Source organism: Struthio camelus, chromosome 1 (assembly GCF_040807025.1).
Source record: "Struthio camelus isolate bStrCam1 chromosome 1, bStrCam1.hap1, whole genome shotgun sequence".
NCBI lineage: Eukaryota > Metazoa > Chordata > Aves > Struthioniformes > Struthionidae > Struthio > Struthio camelus.
The window spans coordinates 165,182,878-165,193,719 of record NC_090942.1 but is presented as its reverse complement, the minus strand read 5'-3'; the positions used below and the strand labels follow the sequence as shown (position 1 = coordinate 165,193,719).

Genomic DNA, 10,842 nt, shown 5'->3' with positions numbered 1-10,842 from the left:
TGTTGGCCCAAAATAAATGGACTATCTTTTTAGACACAGGCTTTGTACTGGGTTTCGTTCAAAGAGATTTGTCCCTGGAGAGTAGAAAGATGACTGCTCTACAGGAACAGTATCACTCGGCTGTTTTATTATTTGCATCGCCTAGATACTTTGACTCTTGCTCCTTGTATTGCTTCCAATATATATTTACAGTAAGCAGTTGATATTGGAGTCAAGCCAACAGAAATAAAATTCCTGAGGAATGCAGTTAAGAAAAGCCCCAAACATTCCTCTGAATTAACTACAGGAAAAAGATAGGTTAAAAGCATGTTCACTTCAGAATTTTGGTATCTTGCTAATTTGTGCGTTTGAGTCTTTTAGAAATGGTCCCACATACTGAGAAAGTACAAAATCCTCTTAGCTATGCCTCACGTGTCCAATCTGCCAGGATCTTGAAACTCTTAACTGATTGACATGAAGTGAACTGCATTTGCTGTGCCCACTGTGTTGCATGCTGGGACTTGTAGTTCATCTGACTTGCACTTCACTAAAAGTATTCGTGTTTAAGGACCAGGCTGCTAATGTGGCCAGGTGAAAGCTCGTCTTCCCATTTTACCCTAGCCATCCGTATCAGAAGTGTTCTGCCCTGAGTGAGTTGTAATTACTTTGGGACTTTGCTTTTTGATTCAGAACTTAGAGTAAAACTGTGTTGAAAACTAAGATCAGATAGGTTCTCTTTCTTTCTTTCTTTCTTTCCTTCATAAATAGTAAAGGTTAGGGAGTATGCATACTACACTACACTCAGTTATCACTGCTAAGGTATTTTTGAAAGCTGAGGCATTGATACCTACCCAGACACATCATAAGTCCTTTTTTCCCCTGATTTTAAAAATTTAAATTTGGAAGGGATTGCTATTGTTAGTCAGGCCAACTGTCATCACTGTGGGAAGAGGTTGGAAAACTAGATTTCTGCAGTGTCTTAGGTATGGCCAGTGAAATTTTTTTCCTTGTGCACTCTCTTTTCTTGAGGTTGAACAAGCCAAAGAAACAAGGAAAGCAGACAGAATGCTTAACACGTAGTAACGTATGACTTCAAAATGTCAAAAGCTGGTAAGAGGTTGAACATGTAATACCACAGCCTAGTTTTTTTTTTTTTTTATGCTTGAATTTCAATTTGGAAATCCCTTCTTTTCAAGTTGACAGAGTTCATTAGTCATTGTTTAATCAATATCTTAAAACAAGCTACTTGTAACCAAGGTTTTTGAAAGAAAATTGTGGATGATAAATGACCACAGGGGAAACACCATTTAAAGGCGATGATTAAGAAAAGAAAAGAAAAAGACTGACTTTAGGAGGTGGAATTCTCTGTCTGAATTTTGATGTTAACTTTTGGTTTGCTGCAGAAATATCAATTTATAGAACTATTCAATAAACTTTCCTGTTGATTTTAGATCAATTTGGCTTAAGAAAAGAATGAACTTCCACTTAAATTCATATATGATGAAAATTAGCATTTCATTTAAAAAAAATTTGAAAAGTCTTGACACTGATGAACGTGAGGCTATTAATGCTGGCAGCTTTTTAGATTGTGCATGTTTCATGGCAGAGGTGTGCAAAACAACTTACTACTCTCATTTGAAATATCTTCATGTTAAGTCGTTGGTTTTTCTCTAGGGCATAGATAGTTCAGATGGTGAAGAGTGTAATTAGTCACCTTTCCAAGAACTTGGATTTCTAAAACTTTTTGACTGCTGCAGTGATTCTGAAACTGGGACCAGTTAGTGCACGAGGCTGAGAAAGATGGTCCATGGGACTATATTGTTTTCACAGTGTTTTCAGTGAGCAGTTGGCTGGCAAACAGAGAGACTTCAGGGTTGACATTGGGCTAAAGACGTGTATGCAGGCTGCCAGCTGTTTTTATGTCTTCAGATTTTCCAGGAGGGAAAGAGTCCAGAGAATAAGGTTGCGTATTCTCTGGTTGTTAATGATCGTTTGTCCCTGCCTGCTATGATTGACAACATTGCTGTTTATTAAGACTGGAATTTGAAGTGCAACTTGGTGCGCTCTGACCTAATCCTCCCCTTTGCTTTTCATGGGGAAATTCAGATCTGTATCTTGCTGACTGTTGTGGAGATCCAGAACTTAACTTCAATGGCATTGACTCATCTCATATTTTTTAAGCTTATGTTAACAATAGGAAGTTTTTTTGCAACTCTAGGATTGGTTTCCAAAACATGATTATATACGTAGAGTTCGAGCTAATACTGGGATTTAACTGCAGAAAATATTACTAATCTTCTTGGTTACGTTCTAGTGTAGAATTGATATTTGCATTGTACTTTTCATACTATGCTGTGATGTTACTGATAGAGATTAAACTTACTGGTTTTTGTTTTGGCTTCTGGTTTGATTTTTTTGATTGTCTTTTTATGGTGCTTGTCTATGCACACACTCTCGCTCTCTCTCTCTCTTTCTTAAAAAAAAATAAAATAAAGCATGATAAAAATGTTGTTTATTGAGCTTGTATCTACCAACTTGTCTTGCTTGCTCTGTATCTTCTTTTAGAAATGGGCATGTTTATCTTAAAATGGCCTTTCCAAGCTTAATTTTGTGAGCCTGAAAGGTTGCAGTTTATAGCATGTGTGTGTGTGTGTGTGTACTTTTCTGGCTGGTAGGTGCTGAGTAGGCTGGAGTTTATAGTTTACAGATGGACTGCTGAATTAGTGGGAGTGAAGGGGCAACTTGCTTTTCTGGTTGTAAAGGCACAGATGACTAATTACAGAGGTATAAAAGGTCACCAGGCTCAGTCAGTTTTGAATTTGTATAAAATGTCAGTAAATTTGGCCTGCAGAAAAGTAGATGAATCAGACAATTAGGCCAGTCTATCAGATATCAGCACTACCTTGCTTGTAATCAGTTGTAGCAGAGGGGCTTTTTAACCTTGTCTGTGTTGATTAAATATTATGAGAAATGAAAATATGATATACCTGTTTGAGGCACAGGGAATTAGAAGTGGGGGAAGTTGTTCTAACTTCTGGATGCCAACAGGACTTAAAGAAGAAAGAACAATGGCTCTGTTAGTTGATATCCAAACAGAATGAAATCTTGGGATTTGCATTGCTCTGCAAGGGAATTTGCAATTTTGTAACATGCCTATGTGTGCTATTGAATGTTGCATACTGGATTCTGTGCAGTTAAATCAGTTTTGCACATGTGTTGGTGTATACCTAAGTATCCAAATTTCATGACAACAGAAGACTTCTATACAATACATATTTGCTACTAGTCCTGAGGAAAACTTGTGAGGTGTTGGATGCTATTTGAGTTTTTCCAGACTGTATTTTTCTTTTCCATTTTATAAACTGGGTGTAGTACTGAAGCCCTCTGAAAGGTAGGAGACCCCACGTCTGAGGCAGTGTTGCTGGTTCCCATATTGACAGTATCTTGCCTGTGCAGTACTCTGCTGCTTGCCATTAAAATCAGTCTTCCTTCTACCTTAACGTTTGTGCCGGTTTGCTGTCCCTTGGTACAAAGTTTCTAAAATACATAGTAGTAACATAAACCACCATTGCAATTCCAGGTTTCCTTCCAAATGTGCTGACTCTGTTTTGAGGCCAAAGTAACAATTTGGAGCTTGCGGGGTGACTGAATTTGGCCATAATGAAAGTACATTAAGAGACTGCTACTCTCAATTTGACAAATAATTCTGCTGTCTTCTAAGACTCTCTAAATTGCCCTCCCAAGCTCTCTTTCCCCCTCATTGAGTATGTTAACACAGAAGTGAAAGGGATATGTGGTGCAACCAAAAGGCACACCCTCCCCCACCCCCCACCAAGGTATAGCACTCCCCAAAGCATCTCTAGTGTAGGAATACACAAGGTATTATGGAAATTTTTGCAGCTGGAGACTTGGCCTATGTATGGGCAGTTTTGCCTGAGGAAAAGTTGTGATTTTTTGCACTGAGATATTAGTAGCAAGCCATCCCCACTTGAAACAACAGCTCAATTTACTGAGTGTGGGCGATGTGCTCTGTATGAACAGAGGAAACGTGATCGCTGCCTCTAGGACAGGCCGTTAGGGTACCTGGATTGTCTTGTACAAAATATTGCTAGGGGAAGAGGTAGATTAAAAGATGACTTACTTAAGAAACTGGAAAACCAATCAGTAATATGTGAGAGTTGGTATTGTTGGCTTCCCCCTTCCTTCTAGGGGCTGCTGCCTCTGCTTGGCCACTGTTGTGCCTTCTGCATCTTTCGCTCTTGATTATTGCAGGATCAGTTCTTTGATCACTGGTCACTAATAACACTGCCAACTGCATCTCCTTAATCAAGGACCTTTTCTTTCAGTCACCTCTACCACAGGCACAAGTCAAGAAGAGATTTGTCAATTTATTCAAGCAGCAGACATAGCACTAGGCTGGTGATCAAACAACCCTAAGAGGGTCTGGCTGTTCAGTAACCTGTGTACATTTAATTGGCTCTTTCTGCACTACATCACGCAATTTTCTGTTGGTTACTCTTTTCTCTCCGAAATATTTTTTTCGGTGCCTGGATTAAGCACTTGAACCACAGACGTTGCATGCTCATTTCTTCCATGCATCTCTGAATGTTATTTTTGAGTATCTCCCAGGCTCTGTCTCCTCACTGAACAATACCAAAGGTGTTCTGCAGGGACCTTTGTTAGTCCCGCGGTGAAGCGCAGGCAGGCTGCTCGTTAGTCTTTTATGTCTCTCCTTATCAGTTTTACCCTGAAACTCCCTATCGCTTCAGTTGCACATGTTAGAATAATTAGACTTCCTGTTTGCCAGGCTTATGTGGCATTGATTCTGGTGTAAAAGTTTGGGGGAGGGGAGAGTTACTATTCAGTTATTTGAAAGGGCAGGTATGTCATTTGGAGTTTCCTTTTTCCATTATGAGGTGGGCTGAAATCACAGGCCTGCACAAAGAGGGGCAGGAATGCTGGGCAAACTTATTTTAACTTATTAACGTAAGAGAGAACATCTGTATGTAGCATAAATGTTGACAATAAACATCTTCAGGAGGAAAAGAGAGGACATGGCGATACCACTATTCTGATGGAAGAGGGCTTCCCGTCGTTCAGAGGCTCTGGTAATGCAGCAGGTATCTGACAAACTTAGACTGGTTCCCCGGCCACCCTGTTCTTCCTATGATTAGGTAGAGGGGAGGAGAGATGCATCTTTGGGGAGAGAGGACTTCTTCTGTTCCTCCGTTCCCTTCTCTTGTTTCTCTTTCAGCCTCCCGTGAATTATCCTCTAGTTTGCTGATGCTTATGGCTTACCATCAAAGCAAAATGAATTTGATTTGTTTTTATTTGGTTAATTCTCTGCAGCCTTACAATCACAATAATAATGATTATGACTGAGAAAGTTCTGGCCAGCTCTAGCTGGATGGTAGTGGTGTCCTTTCCAGATTAACGGAAAGTATGATCTGTTTAGTTTGTCCTGTCTGAGGTTATTTTCTTGAACATCAAGGCTAGAAATCTTTTAGAAGGTAAAGGTCTTGTAAAAGTAAGAATCTGCAGAAATTGGTGCATTTTTTTCTCAGAAGGAGAGTTTCCTGTTTTCCAGGGAGTGATTACTATTCAGTAACAGTATTACAATTCAGTAACTTAACAATATGAAAAATACTGAAGGGAGAAAGTGTGAGGAAAAAGGAGAAAATTCAGTTGTTGTACATTATAGAGATTTAAGAATGTGCATAACTTGGTACAGCAAGTAATCTCAGTATGTTATAGAAGTTAAAATTTTTGAACCTATTTAAGATTAGGCTCCTAGGAGGCAATTTTTAGTCTCTTTATTTGAAGACCTCAGTTGCTATCTTATCTCCACTGAAATTCCTCCTGAAAAATCTGTTTGGTGTTGTATCTGTAAGACCTGAAGGCATTAATGTTTACCTGTAATATAATAAATGTTCAAAATTTTGTTGATTTCAGACAGAGATATCAGTATGTGCATTTAGTAAGATTGCAGCAGCACAATCTTACAGTGAACCTGTGTTGTTCATTAGCTATTTTTTTATAGCTTAGCTACATTAGCTGGAGTCATGTGTAAAATAAAATTCTTCAGTGTTTTGGTGCAGAGAGCCATTTTTCCCCGTGTCCACTGAAATATTGAGCATAACTTTCAATACTATGAAAAATAAAATGCCGGAAACTATGCAGAAAGCCCCATAAAACAAACACAAAAGACAGGAGGCCTGTAGAATGCAGTTACTAAATACTGAACCTGGAGCTAGCAGAAAATATTCTGAAAGTGTCTCAACAGAAAGAGACAAAGCAGATGGTGTGATAGTATTCCAGTGGAGAGAACAGGCAAGTGACTCTGCCATTTGAATATAAAAAAGGTTTTAAAAGGCAGTATAAGTGAGCGCTGCTCACTGTTTGGCATTTACTAGTAATATTTGAATTTGGGAACAAGTCACAAACTGAACAATTCCAAGGGTATTCAGTCAGTTTGCCTAAAATGAGTGAGTCAGAAGTGAACTTTGAAGAGAAGAATTTCTAAGCAGACTTGCAGGAGAAGAGAAGTTTCTGATGGTAATTTTTCAGGGCAGGTTTTCCTATCTCAAAGTTTTGTTTCAAATTATTTAAAATGAAGGCTTGAACAGGCATGCTGTCTCTTTGGTTCTGATTATTCTCCACCTTTATCTTTCTAAATATTTAGGTAACTTCAAGCATATTAGACAAAACTGTAAAGTTTCATTTAAAAAAAAAAAGGTAATGGAGGAGAGATGCAAATTACCGCTGTTGCTGGTGGTCACCTGCATTGCCTGTCAGCTGGCCAGTTTGCACATGTGTTGGCTGGGCAGTTGCATAAGTGCTGCTCAAAGCAGCAGCAGGAACGTCCAGTTGCCTAATTAGCAGTGAATAAATAGGACGTTGGGGGGGGGGGGGGGGGGAGAGATGGGGTGGGAAGGATGACAGAATAGGAGGAGTGTGGTAGAGCAAGCGCTGTACCAGCTGGCTTTTTACAGTAGAGAGGCTAGGAGCGAAGAATATCAGTTTGGAGGAAAGCAATCTTTTTTTGCTGTGTTGTTGCCCAAACGTGAGCATGTTTACATAGTGGCTCTTAGTGGGGAGGAACCAAACCTAGCAATAACGAAGCCTTTCCGGAAAGTGAAATCTCTGTCAGAAACCTTGGCCACACTGTACCAAGTGCAAGTTCCCACAGTTATCTGGAAGTGCTTCACATGATTGTGAAGGGCAGTTTTATCCAATGAAGTACCAAAGTGATGGTGCAAGAGCAGAATGTCAAGTGTAACTGCTGGTTGTCCAACGTTTGAAGTGTAAATCAAGGATGATTTGAGATCCTAAACTAAAAAAAAGTCAGTCAGGCAATACCTTAAGCATAAGCATTTCTCTCTTATTTTGTGGGCGGTAACTACCCAACTGGACACACTCTGGCAGAGCCTGCTGTAGCTGATCCTGCCCTGAGCAGGTGGGTTGAAGTAGATGATCTCCAGGGGTCCCGTCCAATCTCAAATATGTATTCTTTGATTCTATGTAACTACAAACTAAGGCACCAGATAAACCATTGAAGCGATTTCTAGTTACAATAACTAGAACCAACCTCAAATATGTATTCTTTGATTCTATGTAACTACAAACTAAGGCAACAGATAAACCATTGAGGCGATTTCTAGTTACAATAACTAGAACCAACCTCAAATATGTATTCTTCGATTCTATGTAACTACAAACTAAGGCACCAGATAAACCATTGAGGCGATTTCTAGTTACAATAACGCTTCAAAGATCATCTGAAGTAATGGATGAGCAAATGACGCTTGATGGTAGCTCTCTGTTTGAGAAAACCAAGCACAGAGGAGCCATTCCTGTCTTTCTGAATGAAGAGAAGGTACATGATGGAGGAGAGCTAGAGACTAATGGTGGCATGCTACAAGCATTTGACTGAAAAATTAGATCACCGTTGTGGTGGAGGGGTGTGTGCATTCATGTATACAATGAGAAAAGAGTTCAGAAGCTTCCTCCCACCCCCCAGAGGCAAGCTGTAAACTTTTCATTTTCTTCCGATTTAAAAAAAAAGTCCAATTTAAAAAAAAAACAAAATACATGTCTGTATAATCTAAAAGAACTCAGATGTTTGAAAGAATTAACACTGAATACAGTATTGTTCTTAATCATGTACTTGCTGGCTTGGCTCCCCTGGCTGTTTGTTGGTAAGATTTCATTAGACAGTTGAAGGAAAATTTTGTATTTTTTTTTAAAGTGAGAGTAATCTTTGAAAATACCTGTCTTCTGTTTCAAACACTGATTTAAAATAACATAAGGTATATAATAAGCAGAAAATAGTATGTGGACAAAGAATAACCCAATTAAAGCTAAAGTAGTTAGCTGTAGAGATGGTAAGCTGTTTGAGGATGTATCACAATGGATGGGATGTAAGTGACAGAACTAAATTTTTTCTTCCCGTTGTCACTTGGGGGGGGGGGGGGGGGAAGCCAGGGAGACCTAGGCATACCCCTTGATCTCTGGATTTGGATTCTCTGCAAACATCAGTGTCCTATTTAGGATATTTGTAGCTGCAGGATTAGGTGATATCTGTCCTTCAAGAAGACTTCAAGACTTCTCATTTTAGTGCAACCGTAATTCAATAGAAAAGATCTTAAGGAAGAGTATATGATCTACAACTCTGCCAAACAAAAAGGCTCACCCCCTAACTGAATCAGAGTACTTTCCCCTTAAAAACACCCCAAGTTTGGTACTGAAGCTTGCATGTATGCTGTGAAAGGTAAATGATAACTATAAATCTAAAAACTGTCTACAGGAAAATGTAAAATGCTTCTAGAAACTTTAAGCCTTGCATCTTTAACAGCTCTGGGTTAATCTCAGGATACAGTGAATTTTAGAAAATGTGACTTGAGTACAGTTCTAGCTTGGCGAGGACAATGTGATGTGGAGACGTGAAAGAGAAAATTAATCAGAATACTAGTTCTGGCCCTTGCAAGTAGATTGAACCTGACAAAATTAATACCTCAAAATTAATTATAAAACCAAAACGATAATATATAACATTTTTGAAAATCTACAAGTAACTCCAGGAGAGGATTCCCCAGAAGTGGGTTAAGGCTGTCTGCTTTTCTTTTCCTGTAAAATATTTGGATTGCAGCAAGCAACCCTACTACATTAGTGTGCATATGTTTCCTTTTGCAATCAAATGGCAGTTTGGCTCGACTTTGAAAGGGCAGAAATGCCTGAGAGGCAGATCATAAGGGAATTTTAACCCAACTGATAAATTAAGTCTTTTGGAAGTGTCTGACTTTTGTGAAAGAAAATATGCTGTAGCAATTTATAATTTGTATGTGTATATATTAACTAATGATCAAATTAATTCTAAGCATTAGCTTACTTGTTTAGGACAAATCCTGGCATAACTCTTTTTTTTTCACTGGACTTCCAAATTAAATTTAATTGGAATCTTGTCAGGAAGAAAAGCTCGTTTCGTTAGTTTTGAATGCATTTAAGGAAAATTTCACAACTGCTTTGGTATTCATGCTCCAGTAAGGCCTGGCCCTCCCCTCCCTCCCCACCCCCCCCAAGTTGTTTAAAGCTTGAGGGGACAATAAAGATTCAAATCAATTGGCAGTAATTGCAAGTAGATCATCAGCATGATTTTGTTTAATTTACAGTATTTATTTAGTGTTCTCCTGTTGAGAAAATTTAATCAAATTCCTCATGCTACAAGAGAGGAATAGCAATGATTTGGGCAATTGTTTTAAGGACTGTACTTCATGTAAATACATTCTATGTTTAGGAAAGAAAAAATTTTAATACTTACTGGATCAGGTGAAATATTTCCTCGCTAAGTGGACATATGTACCAGAGTTCCCTGTAAACTGAGTGCTTTCAGTATAGTAAAAATGGTTTTGCTTCAGTGCTCTTAAAGCATCAAGAGAAGGGAGTTCTGCTTTTATATTAAAGTCACATAACAAAATATGTGAAATGAGTCCTTTGAATGTTAATGCAATGAAACAGTTGTATTAATAACATGTCTGTGGTATTTTGGTATATACAGTCTACAGAAGCTCTTGGCTAGCTGGTTGTTGTTTGTGATGCTTGTATTCTTAAGTGTACGTTGTTACACAGCTAATCTTTGAGGGCTACGTTAATGGTGCCTGATGCAGTATTGCACTGTGCATGTCTGGACTCCTAAAGTCAAAGTTTGAGAGTGTGTGTGCTGTGGGACAGCTTCATACTCTTTCCTTCAGGGAAGAAGAATTGATGGGGACAGTTGAAAAGCAAAAGTCTTGACCTCGGAATATATGTAGCTGCATGGGGGATGACTCTTATGCAATGTATAGTAAGTTCATGTTTGAGGGAAGAGCAGTAATCCATTTCTTTGTGCTTGTTTCTTTTGTCTGCTCTTTATTCTGCCTTTCCTCCCCTCATATTCCTCTCCTCACAACTCTCATACGTATATACATTCTATGTTTTAGTAGTGTGTATCTTTTTTGGCAATTTACTGATAACGTTGAGGGTTTTTTTTTCAGGGTGAGACACAGGCATGATATAAGTCAAGGTTCTTTGCTTCTATTTCTGCACATCATGTGTGCTACTGCTGGCAGCCCTGGGAAGGGCCATTACTTTCTCTTAGTTTTAATGACAGTTTGTGAGTGAAAAATAAATCCAAAAATGCTATTGCCATTTCAAGGCTGAGACTAAGGAAATAGATTTAATTGCTAGATATTAGTGAAGATACGGGTTTTCATCATGAAATAGAGGGCAAAGAATTCTAAAGAACACAATGTACAATCTGAATAATTTCTTCAATGAATATAGGATTCCATTGATACTATTTTTGAGGTTGTCAGATAATATGAATTA

General features: G+C 38.6%; 1 protein-coding gene across 4 annotated transcripts in view; it reads left to right on the top strand.

Moving 5' to 3' along the window:
- Window positions 1–10,842, top strand: part of FARP1 (FERM, ARH/RhoGEF and pleckstrin domain protein 1) — a 216,115-nt gene that overhangs the window by 1,564 nt on the left and 203,709 nt on the right. The gene's annotated exons all lie outside the window — the stretch shown is intronic.